This window comes from Molothrus aeneus, chromosome 8, assembly GCF_037042795.1.
Source record: "Molothrus aeneus isolate 106 chromosome 8, BPBGC_Maene_1.0, whole genome shotgun sequence".
Classification (NCBI taxonomy): Eukaryota; Metazoa; Chordata; class Aves; order Passeriformes; family Icteridae; genus Molothrus; species Molothrus aeneus.
Genome location: NC_089653.1, coordinates 8,924,666 through 8,950,050, shown reverse-complemented (window position 1 = coordinate 8,950,050; position 25,385 = coordinate 8,924,666). Strand labels below are relative to the sequence as shown.

The 25,385-nt window shown below is 39.3% G+C and overlaps 1 protein-coding gene across 20 annotated transcripts in view; it reads left to right on the top strand.

Moving 5' to 3' along the window:
- Positions 1–452: 452 nt before the first annotated feature.
- SORBS1 (sorbin and SH3 domain containing 1) overlaps positions 453–25,385 on the top strand; it is a 157,672-nt gene continuing 132,739 nt past the window's right edge. For 6 of the 20 annotated variants that reach the window (XM_066554421.1, XM_066554420.1, XM_066554424.1 and 3 more), the window contains exon 1: positions 453–516. The gene's annotated coding sequence lies outside the window, so the exon portion shown is untranslated. The remainder of the gene's footprint in view (positions 517–25,385) is intronic. The other 14 variants (XM_066554443.1, XM_066554442.1, XM_066554435.1 and 11 more) reach the window with 4 other exon arrangements.

Here is a 25,385-nt window from a genome sequence, read left to right as displayed (position 1 = left end):
TTTTTTCCCCAGATGGAGCATTTAGTGATTTACCAGAGACCTCTTCCCCCTTCCTTCGTCTCTTCCTCCCCATTCTTCAGTGACTTGTGTTACACACAATCGAGACACCGATGGCTGCACTGAGCGCCCCTTGCTCAGCCGTGTGCCCACCCGCACAGGGACACGGCTTCCCCCGCGCTCAGTCCTCGGCCAGTTCCACTCCCCAGGGGCCAGCAGCGCCCGATACGCGCAACAGGTCGGGCAGGGCTCTCCGCGCCCCCGTTCCCGGGCTGCTCCCGCCTTCCTCCGCTCCGGCCTGGGCTCGCTTTCCCGGCTGGGAAGCGCAGGCCCTCTTTGCTCCTGGTTCCCGGCAGGGGCTCGCTCCGTGCCGGCGCCGAGCGGGTGGTTCCCGCGCCGCTGCCGCCGGGCGGGCGGGGGGCGGTGCCCATCGCGGCCGCCGCCTGCCGGGGAGCCGCGGCTCGGCGCGGCTGCGGCGTCCCGTCCGGGCGGGCACGGAGGCTGCCGTGCCGCTCCGAGGTAAGCTCCTCTGCGCGGGGAACTTTGCGGGTCGGCCGGGGCTTTCGTAGCTATGGCAGCTGGTCATTGCCCTCCGTCTGCAATGGAAATCGCCTTGGCTCCATTTTATTCTTCAGATTATTTATACCCATAAGGACTAGTCGTTCTTTAAAGGGCCATCATGCTATGGGATATTAGCGCCTCTCTTCCTAGTATCCAGAGACGGTGTCGATGTTACACCACATATTTTTTTCGAGCCTTTACTCAAGCCTTATTATTTGCAGGTAGAATAGATTGCAGATGCAGAGAAGTAGGTTTGGGAATGAGCTTCTCGTGCTTGTAAATAGAGGTGCTGTATTTCTGTTAGGGGGAAGGGAGAGCAGATTACAACATTGCTTTTAAAATGAGAGGGAATGCGCACGGGCATTTTTTTGTATACCTTCGGACTCAGCAAACTGAGTGAATCTGGTGCGGGCAGTGTGTGTCTACTCGTCCCGAGAGGGCTAAAGCCAGGATGTATGCATTACGGTTGTTCATTCATCAGCGGCTGCAGATAATGCAATTACCAAGTCAGCGGCGCATGGATGCTGCCCTGCGTGCGACATGCTGAGAATACTGTACTTTAGGAAGCCAACACTTGCTGTAGTTTGGATAAAAACAGAAGCTGGGAATGGCAGGGTATGAAACCGTTGTGTCTTTGAGTGGAAAAGAGGCTACTGGTTGGTCTCACTCTATTGTTTCTGAAGATTTGTATTTTGTGTGCTTCTCTGCAGAGGTGTAAATACCTTTTGCAAGCAGTTCATAAGGAATTCAGGAGTGAAAAATAATTGGCAACAGCTTCAGGTATCACCAGTGCCTCATGAATGGTAGGTGGTATAAATGTCTGAGAATATGCAGAGGATTTTGGTCAAATCCTATCAGAGAAAGGGCTTCATTTAGCTCTCAGTTTTTTATTTACAGATCAGATTCTGCAGCTGGGGTATGGCTACCTCAATCGTGAGGTGTCTTGGAAGAGAAGGAGAAAAAAATCACCAGCATGATTGCCATGGACACAACAATTCCTTATTTATTTATTAGGCTATTAGGGTAATGAAGAAAAGCCATGCCTGCCCTGCTGTGCAGATCTCATTTCAGCAAAACTGCCTGGGCTCCTGCTGTTACCCTTGTTTGATTTTTAACCAGTAAGTGGCCTACACTCGTGTCAGTGCCGTGGTTGTTACTCCTTTATGTATAGGTTCAATAAAGGAGCTCCCAGATCAAGGGCACCTGAGTGGAATCCAGATGGTTGATAGTGGGATTTGTTCTAAGTAGAATCTTTTCTTCACTCTTCTGCCCAAAGAGCAGTGTTTCCTTACTTGTAGTTGTTGCTTTTATATTCTGCGTGGTATTGCTATTATTGCTGCTGCTTTGCATAAATATTTGGTATATTAGTATTTCATTTTATTGATTATGCCACTTGAAGATGGTTCTCTCTTGTATGTCTTGATACCTTGGCATAAAAAGACATCTGTCCCAAATGCTTCTCTCTCTAAGACATGAGACAAGGCAAGGGCTGGTTTAACTTGCACAAGGTTAGTGACTGATTGGTACCTCTTGGCTTCTAAAGGCTGGACCACATTGGTTCTGCTGCATGGGTAGACATACCAAAAACATGTATGTATCACATTTGAATGTCCCTAATGAATCCCATTTCCTTTTCTTTTGCACTCCCCTTTTCTTCCGTAGGCGTACTTATTATCTTTAAATACAAATAGTTATTTTTAAAGATAATCCTGTTCTGTAAAGCCAATATAGATTCATAATGATATATATAAAGTAGTGATATAAGTAGTGATATTTATAGAGTTAAAACACAGGAGGTGTTCCTTTTTTGGAATACATCAGATATTTTGTATACAGACAGAGAAACGCACATACACACAAGCTCACACCTAAGGTGCTTAGAAGAAGAAAGAAACAGTGCTTAGTAAATTTCACATGCCCAGGAGGCTAATCTAAAAGTCAGGAAGCTAAGAATTATGTGCTCCATGTGAGTATTATTAGCAGCTTCCTTTTTCTTTGATACATAAGTGATTCAAAGGGTACAAATGTAAGGGTTCCTCCAAAGGACGGTCATGTGATAAACAGGTCTCTTCTTGTGTTTTCTGTTTGTAGGGGAGGGAAAATATTTGGAGTAGGGGGAAAGGAGAACTTGGAGAAACTTTGAAGCATTCTGCAAATGTTGAATTACAAGTTTACTGCTTTTGCAAAGGTTGAATCTGGGGGAAAACCAGGAATGTTAAACCTTTGTGAAAATTACACATTGTATTTTGAAGAGTGTGCTGTGTTTGTGGGTGTAGTGTGTGTGCGCGCACACTCGGGTCACTATTGAGACATGGCAGCAGACGTTCACAGAATTTACACATACTGTTGTGTTACTGTATACAATGTGCTAATTAATTGATGAACCTACTACAGACTGCTTTGTCACAATGGTGTTCTGCAGTAGAGAGCTACACTGGTTCATTCTCTGTTCCTCCATGTTTCTTTGGTGTTATTTTTAAGTTTTTTGTATCTTGACTTTGCTAAATGCCCTTTTGGTCTTATGACAGCACAGTGCAGATGGGGAGACCACAACAGTGCCCTTTGCTGGTTCTGTTTGCTTTAAGCAAAAACTATAATGTATATCTCCTAAGATGGATGAACAATTGTGATGTTTTCTCTCTCTGCTGAGTCCTTTGCAAGTAGCCACAGAAGTTCTGTTGGTCTGATTCTGAAGTCTTCAATCTCTTCCATAATCCCATTATCTGCTGTGGTGCTATATATGTGAATGAGCATTAAGGAATTAGGTTGTACAGTGTGTGTTGTTTGTGGTGCAGGTGCAAGTTAAGACAGGGTCAGCACTTTCATTGATTAGTGTAATTTATATTAGAGCAGAGATTACCTATAGGATTAATGAAACTGCTGTGCCTTTAAGAACAGACAAGTTTTCAGCTGAGAATCTTGCCTTTTTTTTTTTTTTGGTGTGTGTGTGTGAGATATTTGATTTGGATTTATTCAGCATTGGGAAATGTGCTGGCAGCATGGATAAAGTTCAGTGTTCTTTGAAAATTGTTTTTACTTCAGACCTTTGAAGTTCTCAGTCATGGGTAGGTTGTTTTAGTCTTTACTTTTATTGTGTAAAAGACTATGCTAGGGCTTTTACTTGCTGCTTAGGATCTCTGAAGTAGGAATATAAAAGCCTGGGTTTTCAACAATGTTGGATACCCAGATGCTTTCCTTCACTTTTTCCTTTTCCTTGGGTGACTGATACTTAGTCTGTATATCTAAATAAGGCTTTATGAACCTGACCTTAGGCTTTAGTATGATTTCAGCTTCCTTTGCAGACTGTATTGTGACCGTTCTGCTTATTACAGTATAAGCAGGTTTTGGGCTCAGTATTTGGATCAGTTATAGGACAGGCTATGGGAAGTGATACTGTCATGTCTTCACACTCAGCCAAGAGAATGCTTACCCAAGCATGACAGTAAAGGCAAGTGTGCTACTGTAGGTGTCTTTCAAAGAAGGTGTCATACTGATGCCATATGTGCTTGGGTTCTCAGCACTTCTGAATTCTTTTTGCATGAAAATTGATCCATGCCAAACTGCTTGGGCAGTGGTGGTCAGACACTTTGTGATAACTCTGCCAACTAGATAATAGTCATGCCTCACTCTCATTAGGGTTGCTAAAACAGACACTATGTGCTATCACAGACAGAAATACTATTTAAATACTGGGAGAAATAGCACTTCTGTATATCCTTTTTCATGGCTTCACTAAGATATAATGAAGCATGATTAAGTAATTTTGGATTCTTGCATCATGGATGCTGTTCGTTGGAATGTGTTTAGGAAAACAAATACTATTAGATGAGAATAATGAGGTAGAAAAACTGGTTTGTAATGCGCTTCTCAGATCAGACACTTTGTATTGGAATTTGGGTGTGTAAATGCCCATATGTCAGTTGGTATTTTATTCTTTCTCACTTTCTTTATATCTTGACATCTATCTAATGCGTACAATGTAAGCCTGGGTATTTGGATTTCTTACCTATTCAGAGTAAGAGGAGATGATCTAGATTGATTTTTGGGCAAGTTGCTTCCATATCCTGTATGAAGTCTCTCTAGCCACAGAATTACAGTGTAGCACTAAGTCTGTTTCTTATCTACAAATGTGAGCATAGCAGGCAACTCTGCTATCACTTTCCAGTTGAAGGAAATGAGATGTGGAGAGGTAAAGCAATTTCTAAAAAAATTTATCTTTTATATCCATAGCCAATCTTGTAACAGTTTATTGATGTTTTCCCTCTTCATAAACAATAAAAACTTTGAAGTGAGTGACCTTATCTTAGAAAGCAAACTGTTGCTAAAATTATTCTTTGCTAGGAAAACTTCTGAAATAATTCTACTTCCTCTTACACTGAGAAGTAAGAGAAGAGTATTTGGTGCTGTAACAGCTGAGGCTTTTCAATGCCTCCATCAAAATGGGTAGACAGGAAATGGGAGCATGCAGGAAAATGCAGTTTGTCTACAGAATTGATTTATAGCTATAATGGTCTTTCAAAGAATCAATTATTTGCACATAATCACAATATGAATGAAGTCTGCCCCAAGACCAGAAGGCTCTTCTGGTTTTGAATAAACACTGCAACCCTCATTCACATAAGTAACAGAAGTTATATTTTCTTAGAGCAGAATGAACATAATTAGAATGAAGGTGACAGTTTGGAAAAAGAGACTGATACCAGAATATGAGTTCATTTTCCTTTTTTCTATGTTGGTATCGATTCTATAATTTAAGAGTCAGAAGTAGTGGTTGATGAGTTATTATGATGAGCTTTGTGAATTTGCTACCACTTTCCAGTGTCTGCAGTGTTGCCATTACAAGAGACATACCAGTGGTGCCAGAAGGCCAAGTCTAATGGTCCTTGGAGTCAAATGCCTTTTTATAATCACAGGCATGGTTTTTCCAAGTTAGGCAAGGCGAGTTAGGCATGTGCAGCCATAAGAGAGAAGGGCCAGATTTAGGGCCTATGCACTTGAGCTTTTGCCCAGCTACACGTGAGGTAGTAGTAGCACTCACTTTGATCAAGACCACAGTTTAGAGGAGCTAAGAAAAAGCAATGAGCCCTGCATCAGCACAGAATCTTGTTTGACATAATCTGGAGTTATAGCAGGTGTTATCTTAAAAATATTCATATCAATCCATCTGTAATTTGTACAGCATTTATGGTAGGTAAGGATATAATTTAAAAAAACCAGTCTAGGTAAATTAATAGTTATTTATCCTTTTGTCATTGGTGTTACTTAAGCAAGAAAGAGTACAAGATTGAACTAGGTCTGTTTCCTGCTCTGTTTATTCTATTGTGATGTGCTCTGACTGAGCTCTTTAAATACTGGGAAAAACTGTTCAAGTAAGACATGTCTTTGCAGTGGTGGTACTTGTAACTTCCTTCTGTTGGTCAATTTTGTAGAATTTTATGGAATGAAGTGTTGGTTTTATAAATGGTTGCTTTTCTGAAAACTTGGCTGAAATTTATTTGCCTGTGAAGTACCTCTAATCCTTATGGGAAGCCCCTTATGTTTTGGGGACAAGCCAGTCACAAAATATAAGCTGTACTGAGAGAGTTGCCAGTCATACAGCACTGAGCTCCACAGACACTTGTTGGATATTAAAGTGTGGTTGGCAGTTTTTTGCTTAACTCTGAATTGAGTTTTGTATGGTCATGACAGGAGGCAGACCAGTGCTTGGCAGGGGAGGAGACCCCAGGAAGATTGGGTGACCTGTTGGTGTCTATGTTGTGCCTTGGAGGATGACCCAGGTCCTACATATTGGGTAATGCACCTGGGGTCTGACTTCATCCTAACAAAACGTCTGAACTGAGTGGGAGTTGAAGCTGCCTAAAAAGGCTGTGAGTCCTTGCAGCAGATACTGTAAGACTGTGGGCTATTTTCAGATGATTCCCACCTCATCTTGCCTCATCTGAAATTGTCACTGCAAGCATAGAATACTTGACTAGAGGCTGTACTGTGGAGAGTCTCCTCATTGTGCTGGCTGTTTCTAAGCTTTTTCTCTGGCAATGCCAGCAGAGTCACTGAATGCTCATCCTGAGGTTATTTCCAGGAGGTGAATTCAGTGCTCCACACAGTTGTGAGGATACAATCTCTGTCTCCAGAAGCCTTAGAGAAGCTCTTTGTGTGGAATTCCCTCCGTCAGGTAGTGTGAAAGATATGGCACGTGGTATTCAGTGATGTATCAATTTCGAATTACCAGTCATGTCTTTTGTTGCAAAAAAATTGCAATGAATTTCTGTTCACTGCCCTGTTCCAGTATAATGTGTTTCAAGAAGATATCTTCCCACAAGCCTGTTGGGCACAACTCTGCAAAATCGGAAAAGAATATATCACATACACAAACATGTTGGGGGGCAGGTAAAAGCTATATATGCCCCAGAGTTACAGCTTCCAGAAAAAATCATTAGATATTGCAGTTTCTCTTGATGCAGTGTGACATTTGAGGAGCGAGAAGTAGTACTCTTATTACACATTTTAATAGGTGACTAGATATTTGGTTTTGTTTCTTGTCTTGAAAAGTCTGTTTGAGCTGTCAGTACAACTAGACTGAAAGCTTTTAGGCTGATTAATTTTTGGAACAGCCCACTAAATATTTTACATGCTTTAATTTTTTAATCCTATCTCTATACACTTTTCTTCAAAGAGATTACGATATGAGAGGAAGCCTTCTTATAATATGTGTTAAGAATTTATATAACTTCCTATAAAAGACTGACAAGTTCAAAGGTTGTGTAAGTATTCATTTTCTCACTCTATCTTTGCTTCAGTTTCTTCTCTCTTTCTCTATTGTACATCTCTGAATCTTTCAGTTGGGTGAGTAACCAAATAACTGTTTCTTTTTTGAGAACTTATATGTCCAGCAGATGTGTGCTTTCTTCATGTAAGATGATACGTGAATGTACAATAAATGCAAATCCATGTGGCAGAAAGTTAACTTTCTAGAAGATAGGATGTACCAAGCAACAGTACTGTTATAAGTCTGGAATAGACACACAGTCATGAAGAGCACGTGGTTTGTGTCCTACCTTGCTGTATTATTGGGCACCATCTCTTAGCGCATTTGTGAGTTTTGAATCTTTACAGCCAACTATACAAATGTACAAAAAAATCATAGAATCTGAGACTCCAAACCTGGAAATCACATTTCCTCAGACACTGAAGACACTGGATTTGAATTTAAAACTTGTGAAAGGCAAGAAAATACTTCACTTGCTATTCTAACATCTAGGTGTTTCCAAGATCTGTACAAATGGTGTTGTGATTCTCCTAAAAGTGGTGCTTAGTTACACATATGGTAGTGCACAGATGTGTACACAAACAATGTATTATCGTTCTGGACCTTTTTTCTGTTTTACTGCCTGGATTCAAAGAGCACTGGTACCAGCTAAGATCAAAGTCCTCATAAGAATAGGCTTGTGCAAATACACCAGAGACAGCTTTTGGACTAAGCCAGTGGGAAGACTGGGATAGGAAAGACTGGGAGAAGGATGAAAAGACAACGGGGCATAGTGCTGCTGACATGGACTCTTGCCTGAGGAATGACAGGAGGCCTGGGGGGCTCCACCTTTTCCTTTCCTTTGTAGTTTGGCTTTGGTCTGTGATCTGGCATTACTGGGGAGTTTGTGTACTTGGTAGTGAGTCTTTTCCTGCCTCAGACAGGTATGCGGTAGCAGAAAAACCTAGCAGAAAAAACCTCACAGACATTCTAATCTCTCTTTTCTAGCAGTTCACATTGTTTTGTGAGATTTCCTTTGTGAGGACTTTCATAAGTAATACACTGCTTATTCAGTTGTGAGATATGTTATCCATAAACAAATCCTGAAAGTACTGGAAAGAAAAGAAACTTCACAATGGCTTCACAGAGGGATTGCTGTTTTACTGGCTGTATGACATACTCATGACAGAACAGATCTTCAAGCCTGGGTATACTTATTAACAGTAAGCTTTTAATGAAAGGGTTCTTAAAATATGTATAATTTATTGCTTTAGTTTGCTACATGGTCTATAGAACGCTATTCTAAAAATACCTATGTTTTAATCACAAGGCTGTGCTTGTTTTCTTAAAAATAATTTCTACTTAAAAAAAGGAAACAAAACCCTCAGAGACCATTTCCTATTACAATTTCTGGGTCACTGCACCCCATTGTATAATAAATGAATATGAATAGGGTAAATGACTGGCCATCAGTCTTTGTGTTTATGGTGTTGAATGAGTGATTATTAGACTTAAACCATGTTACTCATGTTTTATTTCTAATTAGCTGAGAGATATGATGTATCTTTACATAATTGTTGTGATCTTTTATTAAAAAAACTAGTTGATATCTGTATTGGTGCTAAAACCAAACAGTAAGAACTCCAAGAGAAAGGATTTATCAAGCAAGAAGACGAGATGGAGATCACTGGGTTAGCAGCCATGGAGAGACAGAAGGGAGTACTGTTACTTAGCTCTGAAGGGTGGAAACTGGTATGGACTTAGCAGCCAGACATTCCATATAAAATCACTCTGTTCAATGCAGGAAATGAATGAGGCAGAGGTGTTCCTTCTCCCTACAGCTGGCTTTAACTCATGGCACTCCTGCCAATAAGTCTTTTTCCTCAATGTACATATTTTGTGTGCCTGTTTCCCTTTGGGTGGAATTTTGATTAAAAACAATCCAGGTTTCTTGTTTTGCAATCAGTTTTCTGGCAAGAGTAGAAGCACCTCAGCATCTCACCTCAGCTTCTTCAGCTTTTCCCTCGGGAGAGGGTTTTACAGAGTCCTAATGTGTGCATTTGTAAGATTGGGAGATAGCATCTGGAGAATCACCTGCTATGTTGTGAGGCCTGTTAAAGAGAGATCAACAACAACAACAGCAACCCTTTGCCATCTCACAGCCTTCACTTTTGTTCTGCCGGGCTGTCTTGCATTGTTTTTTACTAGAACAAACAAGCTGTGAACAGCTCAGATGCGCGTTATTTGTGCCCAGTGAAACCCATCACGTTAGGCATGTGCTCATTGTGTTGATCTGAACAAATGTTCTGCTGCTGATACTGCCTCACTAGAGCTCAGACACTGGGTGAGCTGTGGTATTTTGTGACTCATGCTTCATCAAGCTGTAACTGTTAGCTGTTATTTAGCCTTTACCAGTGCAAGGGATTTAATATCTGATCCAAACTTATTGGACTTGATGGAAACAATCTCTCATTGCCTTCAATCAGCTAGATTCATCCACAAGGATTTTGGGCTGAGTTGTCAGGATAGCATGTTAAATAATTTCTCCCTTTTGATTTTTAAATTTCAGTACATTGGTCTGGAATTAATAGAGAGTGAGAGAGACTGTGGAAATACTGCAATGGCATTGTTGTTGCTTTTGAGCAACATTTGAGGCTCAGTGGATGGTGTAGCCCATTACTGCCATACCCTAGGTGACATGTTTCACAGGAGATGACAAAAACACCTCTTGAACACCACATTGTTGGGCCTGTGATTCTATCCACCACTGCAGAAATTCCCTGCTGTGAAGAGAAGATGTTTGCAATTTCCAGAGGTCAGCACAAGGGGAAGTTCCAGTCATGAGTGGTTCAGTGTTCCCTGTATCTCTAGGGCTTGTATAGATTCCTCAAAAAGAGTTGATAGAGTAGCTCTGGAGAGTGCCACAGATACCACCAGTTCACAGTCCAGTAAGAAAAGACAATGTGGGCATCTCTAGCTCTCCCTTCCAACACAGAAAATTTCCCACTCTTAATGTATTTAAATGACCATTTTAATTTCTTGTTGACACTGGAACTGTGTAAGTTTTCTTTTTATTGAATGTGACATTTCTCCTCCTTTTCCTCAAACATTACCTCTTTAGGTGAAGTACTGTGTTGTGTTGTTCGTTGTTTGTTTTTTGCTTTTAAAAATAATGTAATCTAATTTGCAAAGTCTGGTATTCATAAAGGCTTCTAGTTCAGCCCTGTGAAATCCTGTGACTAATTCATCATATCTCCTTGTTCTATAATGGAAATTTACAAGCCTTTGGCTAAGATATATGATAGACATTTCATAGATAGTTTCATTTCTTTTACAGGAAAACTAAAATTTTATGATAAATTATTTCATGCCTATCAGAAGTTTTATGCTTCTATTAGTATTTTGCAGTACAGTAGCAGCACAAAGACCATGAGGTCTCCCACCTTTCTGGTGAAGATTGGAAAAGTCTACAGGCATTTCAGGCTGATTACAGGCTTTAAGACCCATGTGTTCAGGATGAAGGAGTACATTCCCTGATACATAAGCTAAAGCAAAATCACTGTTAGTGGATACTAACTCAGTGCTCAGCAATTGGATCCCATCCAGGTTATACAGTCATATAAGTCAATTTGGTGAAGCTTACGGAACTGAAATCTACTGTTGAATTAAAAAAAAAATCAAACATAATAATTGTATATAAACTCATGACCTTCAGAAATATCATGCTGCTTTTCTGGCAAATCAGCTATGATAAAAATTCAGTCACCTGGCAACAGAAGTAATTTGTCAGTCCTGAGTACAAGGACACCCCGAAGCCTCTGTTTGCCTAGTGGCATTGAGTGACAAGAAGTTCTCACTACTTGAGCTGCTGGGTGTCACAGATCTCCTTGTCTTGGGTGACTCCTTCATCCTGAACTAGCCTTTGGTTGACAGTTAGCTCCTCAGACAGAGCTTAATCCTGTGAAAAGTCTGCTTTACGTGGCATCTTGCCAAGCCATGGTCTGTCCTTGTTTTAATTCAGATTTAATTAATCAATTCTGTTTCTAATGGCTTAATAAACTAAGGCCAGGTCTGAGAATGCAATTTATTTTGTAGTTGGAAAGGCTACTTCTGAAATGAAGACCATTTTGCTTCAATAAGGAGCATTGGAATCACTGCTTTTCATTATTAAGGCTCTATTAGAAGTGAGTCATGTTACCTCCTCTTGTCATCATATACGTGCATAGGTACAGGTGATAATTCACCTTCTGCAAGCTGGTGACTGAGTAGAGGATAGATGTAGGGGAAAGTGTTTAACAGCAAGCTTCACTGAGCCTGTCTCAGCAGCAGTCCTTTCCTCCCTGCAGCGCGATATGCCCATGCTCTAGTTGACACATGCTTTGGAACAGGGCTCTCTGAAGCACCTGTCACGCCTCTTGATGCAGTGTCTGAAAGGGGAGGTTTCTATTTCCAGCTCTGTTACTGATATAGTGCAGGGTGACGTGTAAATTACACAACGTTCTTTTATGCTTCTACTCTCTCGTCTCCGAAGTGGCTGAAGGATCCAGCCCAGTCAGGGTAGCCTTCTACTGTGCAGTAGGAACCCTGGTTTATTTGTGCTAATGTCCAAGATGATTTTGGGACAGGAGAGGGATGTTCTACCCACAGCTAACACGTGAACTTATGTGAAAACATGGATTCTGCGGGAAGCAATGCTGATGGCTCAGTGCAAGGCAGTCCCTGCTAGGTGCATGCTGACTGTGCTACCATCCACAGCAAGTGGCTGGTGAACTCAAGAGATAATGGGAGCAAGAGATCTGGTTGTCTTAACACTTAGCATTTTGTAAGTGTAGAGAGCCATTAATTCTGGTAACTCCACTAATTTTGGATATGCCATAGAGTCACAGCTCCAAGCATCTGTCGTAATCTTCCCCAGAAGCATCTGTGCTCCCTGTAGTGAGTACAGGAACTTTCACCACGTGTGGTTTATGGGAGTGACTTTTGAGTCACTGTGAGTGGAAAGTACAATAGAACTGTAGACGCTATCTTTGTGGGAAAAAAAAGTCATTGCTGGAGTTGATTTAATCATCTTCCCTTCCATAAGCTTCCATGCTAAATGCTGGAATTTTCTACATTTTGTTTTGTTTGGTCAGTGCTTTGTGTAAGTCTGCTAGTGACAAGGTTTTCAAAAGCAGTGTATGTATCTTTCTATTTTGCTTTCCCCTCTATGAAATGTTGAAATAAATACTTTTCTAGACACTGAGTGGTTGTGGGCCATATGTTCCTGTAAAAGTTATAATTTCCCACTGAGGTATTCTGTTTCCATTAAGTTGTTCTCTGTGTGTACTGTGTGCTATCAGGCACACTGACTTGAGGAACTGCATTGTAACCCAGCTGGATACAGTGCTGATGCTGAGATCTGAACCCAAAGCATAGATCGAGTATTTGGAGCCTAACCTGATGCCAGGTCTGAGTGCAAGTGAGAAAAATTTCTTTTTTAGTTGTATGCAACAGAGAGCATACCCAAAAGGTGTCCTGGTATGATCAAGAGCAGAAGACTTATTTATGCTCACACAACAGTGATAGCACAGGGAGACTCTTGAGCCAAATGGGCCATGTAATAGAGGAGCAGCTCTTCAATCACTAATCACACAATTCAATTCACTGTATACCCCAGCATTAAAATAACTGTTTATTCCCCCAACCATTCTATACCTCAGACACTCACTTTATATGTGAAGGTAAAGTTAACAAGTGTCATGGATCTTCCCAAGGTCCCTGATGGTTCCTATAGAAGAACCTCTGTTGCTTGAATTTCAGACTGGATGATGCTGAATTCACTCAGTATACCACAGTATTCACATCCTTGGCTGTGAATTACATGTTCAAGCCCTCTTAAAATACTTACATAAGTTTACTCCTTTTTTGTTAGCACTGTTAACAACGCTAACATTGACCAACCAATGACTTAGAGGGTATTTGGGTCCATCAGTTTGCATCTAGTTCTTTTTTCTTTTTTGTAAAGGCCAACTCCAGATCAATCAGGGACATGGATGTGGCAGAATTAGCTTTTGTTGTGACAGCTGGCCTAGCATGGATCACAGATCTTGTAGGCTTATGTTGAGAGAAGGACTGTGCACGAATTTCACTGCAACTATAAAAGTAAAGGTGGCCATTCTCCCTGCTGGGAGTTGGGCTCTTGTGCCTTGAGCTCCCAGGTGTGGACCAGGAGACCCTTGTGCTCTGTGCTGACCCAGCCAGAATAGGAGGGTGTGGACAAGGAACAGCAGAATGATCAATTGTGCACCTTTCTTATTTCATCGTAGCCTTCTCTAGTTACTCTGAGCCATTAGTTATCCTACTCCATTTACTATAGAAAGCATCTACATGATTAGTCCTTGGTTAAGTTTTGGATGTCCAAATTAGGAAAGCTGGAAGCACAAAAGCAAAGGAGCACAAGGAAACAGAAAAATACTCTTAGCTAAAGGAAGAAGGGATTTAGCACGCGATCTCCTTTCAGCTGGATTCTTATGATCAGCTGTTTTTCTGCCTTTGACTTAAAAATCCTTTTTAGATTTTTTTTTTTAGTCCAAAGCAATTCTGTTTGTTATGCAAATCTTATAATAATTTCCCTTTCAGCCACTTTAATATTTAATAAGAAAATATAATTTTGGATCTAAAAATTGTGTGTATGATAGGCTTGCAGAGCAGCTGGCTGCCTGCTAGATGTTTGTCCACTACCAGAGGGTTGTTAATTTCTATAACCCCCTGAAATTTAGGATGCACTAAATGTATGAAATATTTAATGTTCTTCTGGGGACTTCTGCAAGCTTTCATTAAGTAATCTAAAAAAGATAAAAACTGCACTTGTGATTTATTATGCTTTTTTTCCTCCATTTTGTATAAAAAAAGGCCCAAAGCGTCCCTCTGTTTTGTACCTCTGGTTTTCTTCTAGAGAAAAGCATGTCAGTTTCCTTTGATTTTCCTTTTTTAAAAAGTAATTTCTTCCAGAGTATATGCAGTATTGATGATCTGGTAGAAATATCTCTGGGTTATTATAAGAATGGAAGTTGGCTAACCGTCCAGGGAAGAAATATTTTTATTTTGATTGCTTAAAAGTTTAAAACAAACAAATAAAGTCTCCATGTTTTTGAACACCTGAATAAATATTTGGGAGAAAAGTTGCTGTTTGCCAGAATATAACAGAAAGTAACAGCTTGTTCCGATAGATGGCTGAAGGAGCTTTATGTCTAAGACATCTAAGGACACTACAGAATAAGAGAAGTGATATTTTAAATGAAAGGAGCAAGTGGTAAAAAAATTAAAAATGTGAACACCTCTCCCTCTCATTTTAAAGTTTTCAGGCTTTAGGGATTTAAAAAAGAAAAAAAAAAAGAGGACACAGAACCGAAAAGGTCATCTTTTATGTATTTTACCTTGGAAGTCTGTGTTATATATATTTAGACTGATAAGCAAGATAGAATTTATGGTAGTAAATATTGACTAATTTGTTGAACACATACTTTTGTATGAAATACAAAATGTGTTTAACGTACTTTTGTATGAAGAAACAGCCAGGCAGCTGCTGTTTGCTGGAGGTAAAAAAATCTCTGAGTTGCAACTTTTTTTCCCCTCACCAGTTGTATAGATATCTTCATAATTTCTGTTCCACAGAACATGAAGAAGTTTGGAAAACATCTTTTTTTGCTATTATTGATGATTAGTAATTACTCTGGCTTTAGGAAATGATTCCATTTCTTTCTGCCAGAGGATTTTGGTTTTTATCAGGCCCTAGTCAAGCCACTGTGCCTTGCTGTGTAAAACTTTGATAAAGGATTAGTGTTTATATGAGTGTATTGCTGGGGGTGATGCAGATGCATAGGGCTGAAGTGGAGGGAAGAGCTGAGAATGCTGCTAGGCACAATCTCTCTGGTAATACAGACCAGGATTGTCCTCCTTTTCTGGGGAATAAGGTAACTCATAAAGTCACACTCTGTCCTTCAGTTCCAGACAGAAAACAAGCTAGAGTCCTGCTTCTGTCTTGCTTAACTCTATGTATTTGGTTTGTACTGTGTTTGTAGGTATGTAATGTCTTCTGGGAACTGCTTCTCAATTACCTTAACACAGCTAGCCAATTTAATTGACTGATTCTCAGAGAAGCTTAGAGCAGTATAAAAATGAGATCTTTTTTCTTAAACTAATTTATAGAACAGAAAGCATTTTCCCTTAGATGTTTTTGGGGATTATAAAGTATTCTACTAGTGCGTTGTGATGGGCTGGTTTTTGGTTGATTTGTATGTCTATGTACTCAATGCTCTGTAGGATAAATGCTAACTGTTCAAACTGTGAGAATTGTCATGAGTCCTCTGCTGCATTTGGAGTAGCTATTGAAGAGTATTGAAAATCATTATCTGCTTGTTAAGGAATTTGTGCTTTTGGAGCAAGAGCATGTGCCTGCTGTCCTTTCTGAAGAGCTGTGAATGACGTTCTTCTACCTATTGTGCCATTGGTGAAGCCACAGATAGCTCAGGTGTTGTTTCCATAGTTAAGAACCTTGCGCAGTCTTAGTGCAATAAGGTGCTCCTTTGCACTAGCTGGTGGTTTATAAATACTACATAAATACCATGGGGAACATGCCTCTCAAGTGCTGCTTTAGGAGAGGGAGGAGAACAACCATGAGAAGACATTGAGGAGAATGCAAGAAGAGAAGAGGACACATGCCAATCTTTACTGCCTCAGCTCTTCCTCACATTGTTGCTTCTATCTTTAGGAAATGGATGAGAGAGTGACACTTTTCCTGTACTGGTTTACACAATTCAGGCCTAAGTTCAGGCAAGATTAGAATTAGAAGTTTGACCTGGATTTCAGCAAATTGCTCTCACTAGAGCTGCATTTGATTACTCCAGTGCAATCTTTCAGATCTGTGGTTCTGGTGAATCCTGACACTAAACTGGGGAAAGCAAACTTGCAAAGTTAATATAAAATGACTGTAATGCCTTCTCTGTGTGAAATTCATCATACCAGCATGCTGTGAAGGAAACCCTGTGGTGGGTACCATATTTTTGGGTGCTGTTAAGGCTGGTAACTGACTAGAAAGCTGTCTTTGTAGGTACTTCAAGATAGCCCAGAATTCCAGATCACTCTTTTTAAGAAGCACAGGAAGGAGAGTTTGGTGAGTTTAATTCAGTTGGTAGTTTTTGGCCTTAAGGGCCATCATCATCATGAATTTGGAGTGATCACTGAAGTGTATTTTCCATCGAGTACAATGACTGTCCATTTTCTTTGAGGGAAAATGCCTTTGCTTACTTTTAGCTCCTGCTTCAAGGAATCTGACTATTCTACATAGAAATTAAGTTTTGTTCTTTCTATTTCTGAGCCAACTCAGAGCAGCAAAAGCCCCATCCTTATGCCTGGACAGTTCACATTCTGATCCTTGTCACTGAGTTTCTAATGCAAGTTCAGGTGATGCTGCATGATGCTCCCATGAAAATGCCTGCATGGAGCATGGAGAAGCTCAGTTGCAGTAATTACATCCCAGTAGCAGTGCTGCTATAACTGTAATTACAATATGTAGTTAAGGTGATATGGAACTGTATTACTCACATGGGCCCTTTTTTTAATTAGAAATGTGTGATTCTATTTAAATTCTCAGGTGACCTAATCTAATATAGTCACTGATGCCTGCAACTGAGGCAGAAATGCCAATGTAGTCATAAAGGCCTTTACGCTTGGTTCACTGAACCTGACACCATTTCACTCTAACTTGTCTTTCAATCTAATCAGTCTGTACTAGAATTTAAATTCAGCATTTTTTAAATATATTGTCATGGTTTCTGTCTGGAACATTAGACACTGGTCTTTTTATTTCCTCTGCCAAGCAGGATGATGGCAACCAGTAAAAGAGGTTGGTGACAATACGAGGTTGTTTAATGATAGACAAGAGCATCTATGTAATTCTGTGTCAAATTCTGAGTCAAATTCTGTGTCAAATTCTGAGTCAAATTCTGTGACTTTCATATGTTGATATCTCTATAGCTGATCCCTTCTCTCCTCCAAAATAGTGTCTGAGTGCTCTCAGAATTCGTTTTTGTTTTCCTTTTCTTTCATGAGTAAGGTTTGAACCCAGAATCTGGGCATCCTTTAAGATTATATATATATATATATATATATGTATATATATATATGGTATTTTAAATTTGAGATAAAAATTGGATGGCTTAGGCTCAGATTTAAATTAGTTAATTAGTTATTGATACTCTTCAGACACTTAAAATTGTTTATGAAGTACTCCAGATGATTAAGTATGAACTCTTCTCTTCTTTTCAACCTCCTTCTTAACATGCTTAGAAAAGGAAAAATGAAGATTTATTTTCATTACAATAATGAGGTGTCCCATTGCAGGATTATAGTTTCTCTGGAAAACCACAGAAGGAATTTTGAGAGGGAAGCATTAAAATGGGATTTCTAAAAGTTCTGAACCAAACAGGAAAAAATGAAATATAATAAAGATTCAAAATGTCTAATATATGAGGTTATCTGAAAAACAAAGCAAAACATTGATTAAAACAAAATTCTTGAGTTGAGAAAGGCAGCTGCCCCGATTTGTGAATGTTTAGCCATAGCCCTAGTTTCAAAGTGGTCATGTAAACTCAGCTTTTATTGCATAAAGATTCTAAGATAGCCAAATTCTGCAAATTGAAGCCCAGAATACTTGTGCCACAAAAACCTTAATTCAGAGCTCATTGCTGTTGCAACTCTTGTATCTCTAATGAGCTATAGCGCAAGTCCTAAAAGCAAGTAGTTCTCTGTGTGGCTGTTATGAGACACAAAAATCATCCATTAAAGTTGTCCTATGATAATGATAAAAATATGTGTCAGACCCAGGCTGGTCAGGACCTGCAATTGTAATTTCTATATCCAAATGTTCTGTGTGAAATTTCTCCTTTAAACTATTACAGTTGTATTTCCTCATCCATGGGCCTAGAGTCAAAATTCCCTGCTTCTGTAATTCTTTGTTGGCAGTGCTGCTATTCTGAAATTTTATCTGAAGTAATACTTAGCAATTCTTTCTTGCTGGTTTTGCTATTGTCCTGGCTAAATGTAGGCATTCTGTTTTTTCTAAACACTCTTCTATCCTAGTTTAACATGTAGCCATCTGCTTATTTTTTTCTTTTGTCGCTATTGTTCTGATTTCTTTTTCAGCCAGGCTTTTCATTCTTTTAGCAATTATTCTAGTGCATCTGAGATTCAGGTTATTGAGTAGCTTCTCCCCCACTTGCCTGGGCTGCCTGGCACCCCCTTGCTAACTCTGTGCTCCTGTTGATATCTGCCCACCACTTTACACCTTCATGAATTCACAGGTGAAATGGGGAGGAGGGGTTGTCGTGCCAAATCCACCCGCACACGTGTCATGGACTGAAACATGCTCTGATGAATATTTATGATGATGCTGCACCAGGACACCATGAGGAGAGAGATGTGTCTGAGTCCTGGAGAGGGGTCAGGTATGGGGAACAGGGTCTACCAGGGGCTGTGTTTCAGGTGGCTTTGTAACACTTCCCACTTGGTCATTTTTGTCCTTAGTTTCTGTGTAAATCCTCATTAGGCTTTATTTACAAACATTCAGAACCACTTGTGAACCAGAGCTAAAAAGTGAATGTCTTATTTACTATTTGCCATAATGCTGTGTGCTGATGATGAGCCTTTTTCTCTTGCTTCTCCCCTGTGTTCCCAGATAAAATGAGAGTGGTTGTACACAGTGTACTAGAAAGTTGTGAGGGTTAATGACTCATCCCACCATGCTCTGAATGTTACAGAGTGCTTGGAAGGGGTTTTTGTCCCTGTATAAAGATTCTGCATTTCTGATATGAGTTGAAGGGTTCGAGCAGATATTATGAAAAGCATCTCTTCGTATTTAAGCCACGTATTCCAAGAGTTTCATGTGGCTATTGTTGCAAAGTTTATTGGAAAAGTCGTTCTTTTTAAAAAATAGTGCCCCTATTTAAGTTGCCTGACTGGTAGAAAGGGCAAAGCTTACAGTGTTTTCAGTACAGCCAAAATTCTGCCACATGACTTGGGCCTGCTTTTGTTTGGTGAAATTACAAATAGAAGCTGAAAATGTTTGTTGTGAAAGAAATTTGTAGGAATTGTTGTGTTTGATACTTTTCCTTTTTAAGTAGAAACAATATAAAGAGCTTAATTCAGAACAGAATAAATCTCAGTGTTGTTGCTGTGTTTGTATAAAACTACACTGCTCTGCTCTACATTTGCTGTTAAACTGTTTATAATAGTTAAAATGTCATTCCAGAGGAGAATTTGGCATAGACTTCTTTTCTTAGGCAGAGAAAGCCATTTTATTCCATGTATGGACCTGGTCTCTCAAAGCTATTTTAGCGAGTAGCTAGAAAATATTTTTTAGTGAGACATGATTTCATTTGTGTTTACGTGCATTGGCCAATTTAATGAGGGAGCCACACTGTTCTGCAATTCTGCTCTGCATTGTTTCAGGGAAAAACCAGGAATATTTAGGTGCAGGCTGGATTTTGTGTTTTTAAAATACTTTTTTTTAAAACCACATTTTGAAATCACTGTATTCTCAGTTTAGCTACTGAAGAATGAAACCCTTCTGTGCCTAGAAGAGACTCTGTTAAAAAAAATTGCATCCCCAGTTGGTGTTAATCAACATTGCCTTTAACAGAACCAAGCCATTTTTAAACCATTGCAGGCACTGATTCTAGCTTTCACATCTCAGCCTTCAGAAAAGCATTAATTTCTCTTGTTAGAGCACAGTGACAGGAGGGTGAAGAAGATCCACTGGTTCTACAGTGGAATCAAAAACCTTTCTGTAAACTTTTATCCTTTGGACTATATTGTGGCAGATCTGCAAAAATCAGATGTAAGGATATGGGATAGAACTGTACTACCATGGGAACGGCAGCTGGGTATTTGCTCCCAGGACAGCTAAACAAAGGGAAGGATCCCCAGAGGGTGGTAAGGGAATGATATATGTTTGACTATATTTATATTTTGGCACTATTCAATGCTTAAGAAATAATTTTCGGTCTTTTTCTGTTTGAGGCACTATTTGGTGTTTGTTTAGAACCCTCCCTTGTAATAATTGATATGATGTGATCTATTAACTTGGAGGAAATGTTATAAAAGTGGTGTTTATATATAGTAATACTAGATATAATTAGAAATAGTTGTCTTTTATGCCATTCAATACTCATTTGAAAGTGCAGAATCTGTAAGTAGCAAATGGTTACACTAATAAGGCTGCCCAGTCTCTTCAATATATATTCTAGAAAGTCCTTTATTCTTCTTTCAGGGGATTTGTCTCTGGAATTAAAGGGCAAATTTCACCTCTGACAAGACATGCAGCCTTTGTGTTGAGACTACTGACTGCTGACATCCATTGTTATAATCTTTATACTTTAAGTGACCTGGAGTCAGATTTTCAAGGTATTTATTTGCTTAAGAGCCATTAGACTCTAAATGGGATTTCAGAATTGCCTAAGTAAATTAGAATCCTAATTCACACTGTAGATCTTATTAGGAGACTTCATGTATCTCCAGGTGCCTAAACACCTTTGTACAGCTGCCTGTTGGATACTGGAGCTGGCCTGGAAGCATCCCTCAAGGCCTTGCCAAAGCACAGCAGTTTTTGCAGACTTTTGAAATTAGTAATTCAATTCAAATTACTGAAGAAGAGACAAAAGGCTTTGAATTTGTTATTGATGTTTGTTTTTCAAAGTGCTGTGAGTCACCAGTTTGTGAGCCCATGTTGTTTCAGTGCTGGGCTGGAGTGGATGTGGGGCTGACAGGATACAAATGTGGCCTGTGCCACTTGCAGCACCAGCTGGGCTTAGTCTGGAGCCATGTCATACTTCCATTGATGTGAATAAAGACTTACACCAGACATTAGCAACTACAACTACATTGTGAAATACACCTGGAATTTCCTGGATGCTGAAGAACACTTATCATTAAAAGTGGTAAAGGTAGATAAGTCAGAGAAACCTTTATTAACTTACAACAATGGTAGAGTAGCTCTCAGTAATAAAGGGTGGCTCTATATACCCCAGGGCAGGACCACATGGTAAAGCTTTTTGTATTTGTTGTGTTCTTAGAGCTGGTGGACAAAGTCTTTTAGTCTGAAGCAGCAGAGATTCATATTTCTAAGTTAAAGTGCTTTGAAGAGTTTGAAATATCAAGACAAATTCCCTTGTTTATTTTATTGGGAATTTCACAGGTGCTTAAAGGCATGAGATTCTTAATGACACTTAGGTTCCCAAATACCTTGGACCTCTCTGAAAATCCTGAGTAGAAAAAGTCAATAACACCCTTCTGAGAATGTACCACATGGAGAGGACAAAACACTTGTTTTTGAGCAGTGGTTCGCAAAGGCTGTAACTACAGCTGGGAAAATATTACTGTATTCATAGTTGTAATGGCATGCTGCTGTCACTTGAAAATGCTGAAGCTCTGTAGTAAGCTGTTAAATGGAAGTCCATTAATATCCCCTTAAAAGTTTTTCATTCCATGTTCTTGAATATGTCTGCCTCTTTTTTTTTGCTACAATAGGCAGTTTTGTTTTCTGCTTACTTGCATACCAAATACAGTTAGTTAATGAATATTTAATTTCCATTTATGCAGAGACTTTTCTTATGCAGGAAAATATATTGTACAATAAAAGTTTCAGACCCATTCTCACACTAAAAATTGAAAGTCTGAATGTTTATTGTAAGCCTGCTTCTGGATATTTTGCAGTTTACTAGTTTAAGTAACCTTTGAAATGGTTAGATGTGGCTCCATGTTTACTGGGTTTTTATTGTGACTGTTATAAGGCAAAGTGGTAGTAGATTATTAAGCATGCTAGATGGGGAAGAAGCAAATATAATAGAAAAGGTTGTGATGACTGATTCCTAGGCTTTAAGTCTTTAAGACAGTGCTTTTAGGGGCTATAATTCTAGCTTTTATTACTGCGTAGTCACGTGGAAGCAGGAGATGAACCAAGTATTAAAGGCTTAGAAATAAATATGAGCAGAAATTGTGTAGTATCTGATGCAAGCCCAGGTGGATGGAGGGTAAACAAGCCATCAGAAATATGGAAGTGTATCTTTAATGCCTAAGCCTCAAATGAATGTTTCCTTCAAGATGGTTTCTGTTTTGTATGAACAAAAGGTTGTGCTGTGGTGTAACTAGTCCAGTTCACTGTGTATCAGGCATCAGGTTGCTTGTTGGTAGGGATCTTGAATTAGTCCAAAGTCCTCACAAATAAGATATTCGATGCTCAGACAAAGAAAGTATTTTGGTAAATGACATTGCAGCTTGAGAGCAGAATAACTCCTGTGTGTGTCTGCTAGATTAGGTGATACGTGCAGTGTTGCAATCTGTCCATTTGATAGCTTGCTTTGAGTGTTCTAAATATTATGTTTATTTGTTTGACAGGCATTATACTTTCCTATTCAGAGCCCATATGATTCACTGATAGTAGCAATTCATCTATAATAATCTTCCTTGAACATTTTTTTTTTCATAAACGTGAATTAAAATGATTTTTTGGGGAATCAGAATGAAAAGCCTTTTAGATTTAAAACACTTAAGCCAAAATAGCTTTTCACACAAGATCCTTTGCAATGTCTTTCTCTTTTCAGCACTTTTTGTAGCATTATTCCCAGAGATGAACTCACTAACAAGAGACAGGGACTGTAAGATAAGAGTCTAAAACCTGATCAGATACCTCGGTGTGAGCTGTGGGAAATGTGTGTATCATGGAAAAAACAGCTTCTAAAAAGAACACCACCACCAATAAAAAAGCCCTATTGTTGTGAAGATCTGTGGATATTATTCTTTAAGTAGTGCCAAGAACAAGATCCAGAGTCAGGAAGTGGTATTCAACTTTATTTGTTATCTTAAAGTCCATGATATCTTCTCTGTAGAGACAAAGTCAAAGATGCAATTTTCTCAGTAGCTTGAGACTTCCTCAAGACCTGTTTTCCCCAGGTCATTTAACTTAACTGCTCTATGACTGCTAAAAGTGAAATGATAAACTGTCTTTTACTGCAGCCTGGGTGTCTGCAAAGGGTGGTGAGGATGAAAGGATGTTATATCTCCTATTTCCATATAGCTGCATTTGATGGATGTCGTCAGTTAGAAGGAAAGGAGACAATTACTTTATTATACTGTTTGTATTACAGTAGTGCTGGTAGGACACAGAACCACAGAATCTATTTTTCAGGCTCTAAACAAAAGTAAATTGATTTCTTGCCCCAAAAAGCTTACATTTCAAACAAGTGTCGTAATGTAGAAACATTTTATCAGTGGTTAAATGAAAGTATCTTTTTTTTTTATCTACCTCATTGAAGGATCATATAACGAAGTGAAAGCTTGAGAGGTGGAAAGCAATTTTCACTCAGCCTAAAACAGTGCTGTATAATTCTTCCTTATGACACTTCTGAGTGGTTTCTTTTTTTCTCAAACTGTAGCAATGGCTGCTACTGAATGTCAGTTTTTCAGACTTCTTCAAATTAATTTATTCTCACTTTATTTGACATCTGCATCCTGGATCTCAGTTTATGTACTCGTTAACTATCCACCACCCACTGCAGAGATGTTCTTAAAGTAATATGTTGTATCACTTTAGCAGTCAGCTGGATGTATTGTGGGTTTGAGGAAAAAAAAAAAAAGGAGGAAAAAACTCAACCCCAAATGCCCTGAAACAACTTGATTTGGAAGTCTTTCCTCATCTTGTTATGGTGGTTCAATTTGCAATATACTTGAGCGTACATGTTACAGTGTATGCAGAGCCACAGGACTTATTTATTTGATGATCTCTTCAGCTGTAATTGAATAGATCATGTTGTAAAGTGGAATCACCTTCTTTACATTTGAAGGCTGGCTCCAGGTGCCCATGTGGGTGGGATGATAAGGCTTTAGGAGGTGGTATGAACTATAACTAAATTAGAAGCTCTGTTCCTGTGTTCCTTCATCTATAAAAATAGGGAACTTGTTATATGCTTTGGTTCAGTCATAAAATGGAGCATGTGGGCGCAGTAGGAAAAGCTTTTATTTTCTTAGCTTCTGAACTAAAAAAGTGTAAGCTTAACCTCTTTTTTATTGTTGTGTTTCTTACTTAGCTTTAACATAGCATGGCAAAACCAGGAAACATCCATTGTAGTGAACGGCCTAATCTACAGTAGCATTTCCCTTCCCTAAGGTGCCCTAGTGCTACACAGTGATGATAGATAGCCACTGGTATTTTAATTGGTGTCTAGTGTCCTCTCACTTCACCATAGCTGGATTTTTTGGTAGTCCCATCTGGTGGCTATAGGCACCAGGGTTAATAGGAATGCACTGGTCTGGTCAAATCCCTCCATGCTTTAGTTTGTTAAAACTTCTAATGGCCTCCAGGATGTGATAGAAAGGATGTAGCAGTTAAAGGTATCTTTCATTATCACGGACTAATCAGAGCTGTCCTAACTTCCTGACGGAATATGTAATGATACCCAGTAGTTACAGAAGATTGAAATCAGGCAGGAGTTATTAGGCTATAGAGGAGAAAATGTACTTCTTTGTGCTCTTTAGCTCCTTCTTCTATCTTAATGAACTGTAATCTGGATGAAAAACAAAGCTTGGGAAAAGAAAAAAGAAAAAACTCTCTCCATTCTCTTGAGCCTGTACACTTAGCTCCTAAAGGAGACCAGCAGTGTTTTCTTTCTCACTGCAGAAGTGTGACTAAATGGCAGCTCTCCTTTTTCAAACTGGGAGATTTTTTTGCTTCTTTTCTCCCTTAATTTTTGTTTAATTTCTCACATGCATCCCTTAGTCTGCTGCTATTTTCCCTGCGTCTCTAAAATGAAAACAGGCTTTGTGCTCACGAACTTCTAATGGGAAGTGATGACAAGTCCTTGATTGGGGCACCATTGCCCTTGTCCTCATGAAATATTTTATCTTTTCTGATATCATTGAACATGCAATCAGGGCCAATTTCTGCCTCTACACAAAAGTAGAGGTTGATGCCTGTTATGTTTTTGCAGGAACACCTCACAGTGACATGTGTAGTTGTGCTGAACATGGTTTCCTCCATTTCATGGGAATAAAA